This window comes from Bombus fervidus, chromosome 6 (assembly GCF_041682495.2).
Source record: "Bombus fervidus isolate BK054 chromosome 6, iyBomFerv1, whole genome shotgun sequence".
Taxonomy (NCBI): Eukaryota; Metazoa; Arthropoda; class Insecta; order Hymenoptera; family Apidae; genus Bombus; species Bombus fervidus.
The window spans coordinates 4,263,638-4,276,676 of record NC_091522.1 but is presented as its reverse complement, the minus strand read 5'-3'; the positions used below and the strand labels follow the sequence as shown (position 1 = coordinate 4,276,676).

Sequence of the window (13,039 nt, the reverse complement as noted above, 5' to 3'; positions counted from 1 at the left end):
GTAGTTAGAACAAAATATTTACATGTGAACTTGTAATTCTACAATATCAGAAGCCAATTTGTCACTCCTAATATAGCATTGTAGTTAGAACAAAATATTTACATGTGAACTTGTAATTCTGTAATATTAGAAGCCAATTTGTCACTCCTAATATAGCATTGTAGTCAAAAAAAAATATATATTTACATGTAATCTTGTAATTCTGTAATATTAGAAGCCAATTTTACTCATGACATAGCGCTATAGTCAGAAAAAAAATATTTACATGTGATCTTGTAATTCTATAATATTAGAAGCCAATTTGTTACTCCTAATATAGCATTGTAGTCAGAAAAAAAATATTTACATGTGATCTTGTAATTCTATAATATCAGAAGTCAATTTGTCACTCCTAATATAGCATTGTAGCCAGAAAAAAAATATTTACATTTGATCTTGTAATTCTACAATATCAGAAGCCAATTTGTCACTCCTAATATAGCGCTGTAGTCAGAAAAAAAATATTTACATGTGATCTTGTAATTCTACAATATCCGAAGCCAATTTGTCACTCCTAACATAGCGTTGTAGTCAGAAAAAAAATATTTACATGTGATCTTGTAATTCTACAATATCAGAAGCCAATTTGTCACTCCTAACATAGCGCTATAGTCAGAAAAAAAATATTTACATGTGATCTTGTAATTCTATAATATTAGAAGCTAATTTGTCACTCCTAATATAGCATTGTAGTCAGAAAAAAAATATTTACATTTAATCTTGTAATTCTACAATATCAGAAGCCAATTTGTCACTCCTAATATAGCGCTGTAGTCAGAAAAAAAATATTTACATGTGATCTTGTAATTCTATAATATTAGAAGCCAATTTGTCACTCCTAACATAGCGTTGTAGTCAGAAAACAATATTTACATGTGAACTTGTAATTCTGTTATGAAAAATGCTCCGTCTTTAAAGAATCAGATACAGACTCTTTAAGAGAAGAATTCTTCAGAGTAATCTATAAAAGGACCGTACAAAAAATATCAAAATTCAGACAGCTGAATTTGAAGACAGCAGACAGTCGACGTCTTACTTTGGAGTGCGTTTATTTAAGTGTATTTGATTAACATAGCTAGCAGATAATCACGATAAAGCGCCCTTCTACGACGGCAGGAAACTACCTGCGGATTCATCATAGAACTCCATGCACGTTCAACAACTGTGCAAACTGCGCCGAGTGGACGAGGGAATGATATATATTCCCCGGCGGAGTAGTAGTTAATGAATCAAATAGAAGAAGAGATTCCAAGGGTGAGTATTGTCCGACGAAATCTTCGACCATTCCTCCCCTCTCTTTCTCATTCCTTCGTCTGTTTCACGTTGTCATAAAATTCTATTAACACTAACTACCACACCAGTCAAATGGACATTACCATTTTATTTTAAAATTCCTACTTGTAATTACAAGTGTTATATTTTTTTCGCAATGATCTACTGACTTTCGCAACGATAACTAAAAGAATAATATAATGAATTTTATTTTGTTTTTTATCTATTCAAACTGAAAATAATTTTGCATTAAGGCTACTTGTGCCAATACCAGTCAAAATGTAAAGGGGTCCTGCAATCTGTTTATCGAACCCCAATTAACCAGTTTCCTCGTTTTGTACAACTTGCTACACATTTTTTAAATTTTTACTGCGTATCATTCGATATGGTGATATCAGTTATCAGGAAAATTCCGGATCGATAGCCAAATCGCTAGATGCTGACACTAGAAATACCACACCAGTGAAAATAACTGGTTCTACAATTTTATAAATATGTCGAGCCTCGTTTAGGGATCCCAGATGGATTAATAACACCAAAAATGTACTACATAGCATGTAATTCCTTCCGTAAGAAAGTAATAAATCAATAAACATAAAAATATTCTATTATTATTACGTATTTTTTAAGGACCAGTCATTTTGATTGATTTTGGTAGAAATAGCTTCGTGTTAACTATCGGTAGTTTTAGTGTTAATTTCGAGTTAGTAAAATTTTCGAGATAATTCCGTATATCAGTTGATAATCTTGATGCAAGATCTCGTTTAATATGCTGTACGTTAAACTCTTTATTACCAGCGTAATAATTATCCTAACGATTCATTAAGATGATAATACGATTTAATACGGGATTGTTAATATCAATGTCCTCTACCATGAGAATGTTAATATCAATAATATAACTGGAAGAACATCATGTATTTCGAATTACCATCAATAATCATCTACTTACACCGAATATAGTCTGATTACCCTTGGAAGATATTATTTATTGTTTGATCGATACTCTATGAGAAAGATCGAGCAGATTTTGTTGAGATAGGAGTGGAAAAATGGGCCGAGTCATCGCTATTCAGAATCAAGATAATCGTTACCGGGGTAATCCGATTATAACATGCTCCTGCAATTCACAGACGATATAAAAGAAAGTGATGGATGACCGGGCAAGCCAACCACCCCAAGACATCGCATTAATCGCTTAACGCAGACATGCGTATTGGTAATTTGATGAGATTAATTGCACGAGCTTGATAATTTTAAAACAGGATTTCAATTTCCCGCACGATTAAATCTCAATTCGATCATCCTCGAGCACAAAGCTGCAGATTAACATTTTGTTTTTCATCTTGTTTCGGTTGTTAATATTTTCCATCTAAATATGATCTTGCACGCGAAAATTGAATATTGAAAATTTATAAGGCTTAAAAGTTGTACTTCGTACGAGATATCAAGGAAACTGAGGAGAGAAAATATTATTAAAAATGTAAATGCGAAACTTTTGTTTGCATTTTTTATATTACTACCGATACATACCACGCTTGTAATTATTCTCGCTTCCCCCCTCTTTTTTTTCTTTTAAAGAACAGACTGCTTTTTTTAACACTCTGACTGCCACGCCGAAATCACATGTTTTGCTCAGGACGCTACGGGAGTAGTTTTATTATTCAAAGCATATAATGGTAAAATAATAATTAATTGATGATGTAAGAAAACATTCTTCCTTAATGGACCGTTTATCTTATTGGTGATCACGGATGACCGTGGTGTCCTGGTAACAATTGATAGCGACATATTATGACAAGCCTTTTTTTTCAACAAACCATTCGCATTCGTTATTTCGTCGTAAGCAAAACGTCCATAATATATTGTTGAAACGTGTACAAGATATTAGTAAACAGTATTTGCTCATTCTATATATAATAGTAAGGTGGAGAGGCAAGCGTGACATTTTTATGATTTCGACGAAACATTCGGTTGAAATGGTAGAGGTCCACAAAAAAATATGTTTGTGATAAACCAACGGTAGTGGTAGATCACAACAGAGGAAACTGTGCTGTAGATTTATCGGAATGATAGCATATTCTACGCCACATAGAAGAACCCTCAAGTGGTATATATAGTTAGCTTTAGAGTTATTGTTAAATACATCAATTTCAAACGCGATGATACTCTATAAACAAGCAACAAAAACAAAGATCAAGGTATCAGATTTTAGAATGGCACTCGCAATGCACCTTACACAGTGCCATTCACCAGAGCAATCAAATATACTTATTCGACAAAGTTTGCGACACGAAATGCAGAAAGAAGGGTAAGTGTACGTGGCACGAAAATTTTGCAGAGAGTACTATAAAAAGATGTTAAACAGTTAGGATCAAAAATTGCTAAGAATCGGATCAAAAAGGTAACCACCTATTGTCCAGACTGTATAGATGAGCCACATTTATGTTTAAATTGTTTTAACACAGTGCACCGTTGGATGCAAGATTTGTTTTCATTTATTTTAATTGATGTTCTAATAAAAATGTTTAATTGTTCAACAGGGCACTTTTTATTTCAAAGTATCTTCTATTTATTGGTTATATTCTAAATCCTCCCATTGTCAATTTTCATACAATTTGTACAATTGTAAAAAGTTCAAGCACTCCGGTCATCAATGACCACCGTAGCGTCACAGGAGAAACCGTGGTTGGTCATATATGACCAACGTGGCAATCAAAGTGTTAGGATAACCGCAAAGAAATCTGTGGAATTGAGAGCAAGTGGAATGCATGTGCCACTGGTCAGACATAGAGGCATTCTATGGGAACCTACTTGGCCTTTGTAAAATTGTTCAAGCAAGAATTCAGTTTCACGATTAATGAATTGATAATGGGAATTATTGCACCGTGGCAATTATTCCAGGTAGCGGCTGGTTATTCCAATGAAAAGTGCGAACTACCTTGGTCAATAAAATACACGTAATGGAGAAAAATTTAACGAAACCAAAAACGAGCACTGGGAACCCGCGGTGTCTGTCCGCGAATAAAAATAAAGGGGGTCAAACGGTCGGTTGAAACGCGTAATGGCATTATATCGACTTCATTTAAATTCCGGGACAGGCTACCAAGAATATAAAGAAACAAAGGAAGAGAAATGTGACTGCTAAAATGAAATCTGCCGCGTTCAATGCAATGTTTACTTGCTTTTTTTATCTTTTTTCCTTTTTCTTCTTCTTCTTTTCACTTTCTTTTTTTTTTGACCTCTGTTGCATCACCTTAAGTTATAAAAAATTGTACCACTCATTCAGGGAACCTCATCCAGGGAATAATAAAACATTAGGATAATTCGACATCACGGAATGATACATGAAAAAAATGTTTTTCGAGGCAATTAAAAATTATCTCGATAAATGCAAATGGAAAATATCAGCTCATCAAATTATTTAAGCTTTTACCATAGGAAACATTTATGTCCACATTATACCTGTTATATAAAACATATTCAAATCTCATTAGCGCTGAAATGAGACGACTTTCGTAATTATATGTATTTTCATTAATATTATTAATTATAAAATTTGAATCCAACCTAAAAATATATTACTGTAAACATACTGCAAATATTTCTAATAAAAAATTAGTATCCAGGGTGAATAAACATATTTAACAAATAATATATGTTAAATCTAACTCTACTGAATATTGAAATTGATTAATATAATGATTAATTGACTGTTCACTTATTCCTAACTTACACTGAATATCTTAAATCTTCTATTTATATTTCCAAATTTGTGTCAAATCTTACTTATATAATTATGATAGTCGAGACTCATTGCAGGGCACTAAAATTTCAAGATGTTCCATATAATATCTACACCTATACCTACATTCAATATTTTATACCTAATATTTTCATGAGCTAGTCCAGGAAATAGCAAGAATTTCAGATTCTTTTCAAGACTCCTCGAACGACTTGGTCCGCGTACGTGAAAAGTTTATGGCGATTGGCAACGAATCTCCACGATCTTCTCGCTGGTCCGTGATTCCGAGTCATTCAGCGAGAAGATAAACTGCCAATCGATGTGTTCTGCTCGTTGAAGGATTTACACCCGCATGGAACGTTTCTTTTTTCATCGATATCAACGCCTGATTCCAGTGTTTGTTCGGTGAGAACTGATTTGTCCAGCAACGATCGATCGTACCGAATGTTCTTGTTAAATCAAGTCGTCGTCACTATGATATTTTGTTCATTTTCTCGCGTCCTGCAATTTGTTGCAACATAAATAACCGTTCAAAAGACAATACGTAATTTACGAAAGCAGAGAACTTTGACGCGTTCCGAGCTCATCAATTTTAGTTTCGAAAGTATGTCGAGCAGTGAACATTTTTATGTATTTCTCAGAGTTACGACACAGCGCATCCCTTTACATTACGTTCGATGGAATTACATGGGAAACACGCCAAGCTTCCAGAGTACTGTTATTTCGCTGTAACACGACTAATTTCGGGAGAACATCATAAAAAGGATATACTACGTCAAACAATGTCGTTTCGAATTAAAAAGCTTCGTACGTATCTTTATTATAGTTCGCTCGTTATTTTTTAAAGCAATTATTGTAAAATAAATAACAATCGTAGTATATACGTAGCAGTAAAAAGTAACAATGACTATTTTAATCCTATGAATATAATGTGGAATATAGTGGATGAATATGAAAATTCTAGTAAGATTAGAAATATAAAATAATCGAAAAAAGAAAGGAATTTATGTATTGTTTCAATATAGGAATGAATGATAAATTTTTGAGTTTTATTATAAATTTCTATAGAGATTTAGTTATTATATTTTATAACTTTATTTTAAGTAATTACTATCGTATTTTATATTTCGTATAAATATTTTGGTTCTCCTGACACCAAAGAGATATAAAATTTGCATTTTCTGCTCTTTCCAAATTACGCTCATACTCTTTCAAGCTAAACACGTTTTCAAAAATATTCAATTAGTACTGTCTTTTCCAGGCATCTATTTCATGACAAACGATACCAAACCATAGGAAGTTTCAGTTTACGAGAAATAAATACGCGAGATCAGATGCGCTGATATGTTTATCCCACCTTTCAATTTAAACAAACCATTTCTACCGATTTAGCGCCACCACTTTTCTCGTGAAAAGAGAAAAACGTGGAGAAGAAGCAAAAACAATCGAGCGATTCGTTCAAATTACAGTTTTTCCCCTAGACTGAATCCCCTAGATAGATCTCCGTCCATGGAAAAGTCGTCTTTCCGTTTACCCCGGGAACGTAAAATTAACCGCAACTTTTTCACTAGGGAAATTGGAAAATACGTACGAAGTGGGAAAATGAGCTGGTTAGCTGATTCTTTCCAGCGTGCTCCTCTCTTCCTGGTCGTTTGTTTTCTTGAGTGGAGTCGAGATTTTAATGGGAAAAGTTGCGGCTGGTGTTAAAAAAAATGACAGTGGGGGAAGGGAGAAAAAATCGGGCCACAATCTCGCGGTTAACATTTTCAGAATTTAAATAAGTACAAACGGAAGGTAATCCAGTCTTGATCCGCGTAACGGGCACGTTTTGCCCGTGGTGTTCGTGGAACACAGGAACGTGTCCGGGTCACTTGGTACCCTGGACAGTTGCACAATCTCGTGGGATCCATGAATTTCCTGGTTTAAAACCTCGGTCACCCGACCAAGATTTTATTCCCCTTTCCCAACGAGCAATGTACCCGGAACGCTGCCTTTCCGTGGCTCGTTCAATGTTATCTGGGGCGAAATTCAGGAAAAGTTCAAGAAAGTTAAAGAATAGAGTAACATTGAGATTGTATCTCGATTTCTGTAAAAGTAACCAATTTGAGGAAGATTTAGGTTAAATAGGTAGACACTCTTCAACTTTTTTCCTATATCGACGAATTTATTTTCTAACCCTATTCCCAACAAATTAGAGTTTATTTTAGATAGTTTTTATTATATTTATGGGAAACCTAAAGGCGTAGAAATATATGAAATATATACAATGTTAAAAATATCTACAATATATATCCGAAATTAATATTGAAATATTAATTGGTTCAATGTTTCGAAAACTGTTTCCATGAATAATCATTAAATAATTTCAACAATGTAAAAATACACATATCAGAACTTTTGTTAAAAAGACAAGAAAATTTGGAGTTACAGTATTAGGTCAATAAATCATTGCATTTTCTTACAAGAGATAACAGAACGAAATTAATACATGCATCCAAAAGTGCTAATCCTTGGCACTCTTTTAATAGTAAATCCGAGCCAAAATAGTGAGCTACAGATTTGTTTTCGCAATTAGTACAAACATGAAAATGTAACGTTTTTATCGTTAACATTACACGTATATTATTTTTATTATATTATTTATATATATTAGGTTGTCCGGATAGTCTTTCTTTCGCAAACGTGTTTTTCACAATAGTGCACCTTCATACAAACGTGAAACCAAATTTGTGAAATGTCGCGATGTTTATCTCAACAGAACAAAATGGATCGTACGTAATTCGACAAAATAATTGTAGGATCTTACTACAATTAGTTTGTTATTATTTAATTCAAACTGAATTAAACTGGTGTTGGTTAAACAGGAAACAATGGTTGTTTAACGTGAATTAAATACAATAACGCACTATAATTAAGACAACTAAATGGTTAATTTGCAACGATCTCTCTCACGCGGACCACACTCTCTCGACAACACTAGCGACACTATCTCGATAACGCAATTCGCACTCTCCGACTTCTCGATTCACACTCTCTGACTTCTCAACTAACACTGACTGTTAATTCGTCTTTCTCTCTTAGCAAGCCTTTGTCATAGCCCCACCACACACGTGTTCCGCAACCGCTCATGGCCAGGGTCACGCAGGCCTTCTCCGCGGAACTATTCGATGGAAGGACCGACGATACATTGTTGGGCCTGTCGACGCTTAGCCCATTTGCATTCAAGCGCGTTGCGACTGTCTTCTATCACCAAGCGTGGATTATTACGCGCGCTGCGACTGCTTTTTTTATTTCCATTTTAAACTAAATAATTTGTTTTTAAATAAATAATTTTTACTTTTTTCCTCTGTTATAAAGAATGTAAGATTGTGTTTGCGAAGTAACATTGTCTACTAATCGTTTTGAACAATAAATTTTCGATAAACTCCATGAAGAATTCGGATGTCATTTACTGCACCTACGACCGACGCGCGTGATCGGGACCAGTCTGAAGTAGGGCCATGATGCAAATGGGCGAGGCTCTCCCGCGACATTGTTTATGGTTCGCCCGTATCTCTTAGGCCTCTCGTCCACGATACTACATAATATTTTTTTTTTTTTTTTTTTTTTTTTTATTTGGAAGTAGTTTACAACCAATTCTCATTGAGAATTATAAGTAAATTTTTCTGGCGTGGTACTATGACGTAAATAGTAAATGATTATCGTATGTTTGATTCTAGCTGAATCTAATGTTTAAATCTAATGTTTAAATGCGGATCTGATCCGTAATTGAGTAATTAGAGGGTTTTGGTGGTTGTTAACTCTTGTGCTATGTTTATTGCTGAATTTGGATAATTCTTCTTTGAGTATCTTAAGGTCGTGATGTATCGTTTCGTTGGTGACATACCAAGGTGCATCTATTAAGGATCTTAGAGTTTTTGATTTGAATCGTTGAAGAATTTTTATGTTGGAATTTTAATTTAAGTTACTTGGATTAACTACAATGTGTCGTTTCCATGTTATTCTTCTGTCCAGAATCATGCCCACATATCCGACTGAATTTTTGAAATTGGAATATTATTCATAGTCATCTGTGGGTAGGATTGTTTTCGCAGCGTGAAGGTTATGTGACCGGATTTATTTTCATTTATTTTGAAGCGCCATTTGTGGAACTACTTTTCGATAGAGTCGAGACCTCGCTGGAGAGTTGAGGAGGAATTATTGAGTGTGAGTAGGATGCTAATAAAGCTGTATCATAAGCAAATGTCGCTGTGGTTACCTCTGTTAAAGTTGGTAAATCGGCAGTGTAGATGGTGAACAGCAGAGATCCAAGAACACTGCCTTGGGGTATGCCAGCTTCTATTGGAAATGTTTACATAATATAAAAGAAAAAACGTTGTGCGTCTATTATTTCTTCATAAAACGAAAGAAACTTTTGGGACAACCTAATAATATATTTAGGTATACAATTACAGTATTAAAGAAAAGAGAACTTATGCGCGAATTATTTCGCAACCAGATTTTCAAAGGCGTTTACACATTATTTTCTCCAGACATTGACTTTTACATCTTCCAAATTACTAGTTCACCGTACACCATTTCGTTTCATCATTAATCATCTCTTAAGCAACAATTTTATCGACAGCTCCGCGAATTGCTGGTCGAAAAAATCAACGAACCGTGACCGAGTGTAAAACGCGATACTGGTTTTAACGGTCATCAAGACTGTGGAAAAGCGCTTGAACACCAGATATAGTAAAGTGGGAAAATTCAAGTTGACGACAGGAAGGAACGGGAAGCTAGGGAAAACTGTAACGGTGGCAAAAAGCGTCAAGCAGGCTCGAAACTTCGGCCCGTATGACAAAGTTTCAGGGTACGGCCAGTTGCAAAATTTATTCACCGCAGCCCTGCGATCCAGTGTTCCACGAAAATTAATATATTCCGCTTATATAAGTAACGATCTACCCCTTTCCCTCCACCTCGTTCTACATTTCAAATCTGCGTGGATTCGAGACCACATTAATATTAATAATATGTCCAACAATTGCCGCGATCGACATGGATCCAGTATATTACTTTTGTAGAACTTTTCTCTCTGTACCTTTTGCTCTAGCATCTTTTTTTAAATTGGTATGTTTAACAAGTGTTTCTCATTTTTATTACGTTTTTTTTTTTCAAAAAACGTTCAACTGAATGTAAATTAATGAATCTAATTTTTACATAACTTTTTCAATGGCTAACTTAGTCCATTATCCCAGATTTATATACGTATAAAAATTATCGATTCTAGAATTAATAAATTTTTTTAATGAAACAATTTCAGTTCCTTTATTTATAGTCTGTTTTAAACTAATTTATATATTAAAAAATTGTCTACATAAGATAGGGAATGTCTGTAAAATTTTTATTTACAACAATTTTTATAGCACTTTTTCTAAATTCAAGCTCATGGCGGATAATCGCATGAATATTCTGATTATTCGTGACAACGAATAAGGAGATATTGATATATGTGTAAACTCCCTAGAGTTCACGCGGGATAGGGACTTTTTTTGTTTTACGGGTAGCACGACATTCTTTGTTTCACGGACAGAACGACCCCCTTATGTTTTACGAACAACCATCCTTGAGAAGCACGCATTTTCCCAAACGGACGGACAGAGAGTAACATTAGAGGCAGACAAGATTACAGAATAGTTATTTAAAATTTTGAAGACTGACGTAGAAAGATCGGTAGCTCAGGACGTTGAAAATCGATTCTCGATTTTCAGGTAAACATTGTACAAAACTTGTTATTTCTCGTTTATGTAATTTGTTGTTATTTATTGTTATAGACGGATATCAATTGTTGTTTATTTTTGTATTTTATCTAATTACGTTCATAATAAAAAACTCGATTTTCAGACTTTAGAATCGATCCCTGAATTATCCCAAGAATAACAATATTACATATGTATTATTAATCTTCTTAATAATAAAAATACATAATTTATAGATCATTTTTCCACCTTTAATGTAGTTGATAATCGGAGATGAAATGAAATTTAATATGTAGCATTGGTACATGGAATTAAACTTTACATTTCTGCTTTTCAATAGATTATTAATATGAACGATCAGGTTGTTAATAATGTTCTCTTAAAAGTTACATAATTATTGTAATAGTTTTACTTACGTCTATCATTACTGTTGCTATCCCTTAGTGTTCGTTAAACGAAGTCATCATCAGCAAATTAATCCACTATAATTTTCAAACTGCTCGCTTCTTATCCCAGTTGCAACTTTGCGGCGTGAAGTGTAAGAGAAGATAGAAATATCCTTGTTACGCGGATATCATAATCAAATCCCATGTGTCAATGGAAAATTTTCAGTTCACATTCTACCCTCACGTTCGCGTTTTAGTTAGCCGTGATCGTGCGTTCGAAATTTTGTCCAGAGAGGAGAAAAGGAATAAAAATGCGGTGAGGAACAAAAGCGACGAACGAAATAACAAAGCACGTGAAGGGAGCATAGGGAATCGTCGATTGAGTAGAAAATTCAAGCGGTAAAAAATACGAAATCAAAAAGAGACGAACGCGACTGCGTGAAACTCATCCCCGTGAGATGGCTCGAACTATGTCACGTTCCTGTGCTATATCGCGTAATTGGACGTGAGGTGTTAATTCGCACCGAGTGACCGATCACTGACAGAGACAGAGATCCGTTGTTTCGGAAAAAAAAAAACGCCGGCGATTTCGGATCGAACTTTCTATCGAGTGATCTGTCAGCATGCTCGAGCCCTTTACCCATCGAACGACAAATTAATTCACTTTTTTTAGTTCACGTCGCTCTTGCGTTGGTTGATACATGGGAAATGTATTGTGTTATATCCCTTATAATTGATAAAATGATAAATCCAATATAACGCGTGAATGGGTAAAGGAACTAATAATATTAAAACAAAAAGGACCAGCACGTTTGGTGAAAATACATTAAAACCGATAAGAACATGGACAGCCTGTGGACGATTTACTATGTTACCTTTCCGGCATAAATGGCCGATTCAATTTTTATCCCGGCAACGGTATCCGGTCAGTGGATACATAAATCTATTTCGTGCAACTTCCGTGATGTCGGTTGCTGATAAATTGTCTTGTTGTCACGAAGCGGATCCACAGTATGCTTCATCAAAGTCTAGTCGATAAACTATTTCGACCCCTCCAACGTACGCAATTAATGATACAACATTTCATTTCGATTCACACGAGGTTCCTGAGGGTGAATTTCTTTTTCACGATCGAGTCACCAGTAGCTTCGTGAATGCCAGATAAATTGCCGGAATATATTTCCACAATTTACTTCGTAGAAGAACGTGACACGATGGACGTACTTCGCGAGCCTGTTTCCACCCTTTTTCGAATAGGATTTCCGAGTCGTAAAGGGAGATGCGTGTTTCATGGTCTTGGTGAATCACTCGGGGCTTTCGAGTGTTTCGAAAACACGTATATGTGAATATAGAGGGAGAAATATATTTTATCAGACAATATTTTGCGGCCGATGAATATATTCAAGACCGTTTTTTGTGCTATACGAAGTCAATAGAATCTTAGACATCGATCTTCCATAGCATCGTTGAACAATAAATTTTTTCATAGACATAAAACAACTCAAGAAAAGATATGGATAAAGGAACTGGAGAAAATAAAAACTTCTGACAGAATATTTACATACGAATAGCTATACGTACCTCTTATATCTTACGATAACTATTGTTCAGTTGATCATTAATACTTATAATTGCTTTCCACCCCTCCAATAATTCATTTATTCCATCATTTTTGATGTAATAATTTTTACTATTAAAGTGTATCAGAACTTTCCAAGTAATCCGAGGTAGATGGATAAAGTGCCCAAGAAATACTCTTGATGTTCAACAAAAAGGTTTATTTAACAATTAACAGTCAACTATCAACGATTAACGATCAACAATTAACAATCACGCTTCTCGAATGTGTTTGCTTCGCT

At 34.6% G+C, this 13,039-nt stretch overlaps 2 long non-coding RNA genes across 2 annotated transcripts in view; one reads left to right on the top strand and one right to left on the bottom strand.

The window, feature by feature from the left end:
* The first annotated feature begins 3,087 nt into the window (after nt 1-3,087).
* The window catches only part of LOC139988385 (uncharacterized), a 194,915-nt gene continuing 184,963 nt past the window's right edge, over nt 3,088-13,039 (top strand). Inside the window, exon 1 of the long non-coding RNA XR_011800099.1 lies at nt 3,088-3,678. This is a non-coding gene — a long non-coding RNA (uncharacterized lncRNA). The remainder of the gene's footprint in view (nt 3,679-13,039) is intronic.
* The window catches only part of LOC139988388 (uncharacterized), a 98,142-nt gene continuing 92,860 nt past the window's right edge, over nt 7,758-13,039 (bottom strand). The window contains exon 2 of the long non-coding RNA XR_011800102.1: nt 7,758-8,022. This is a non-coding gene — a long non-coding RNA (uncharacterized lncRNA). The remainder of the gene's footprint in view (nt 8,023-13,039) is intronic.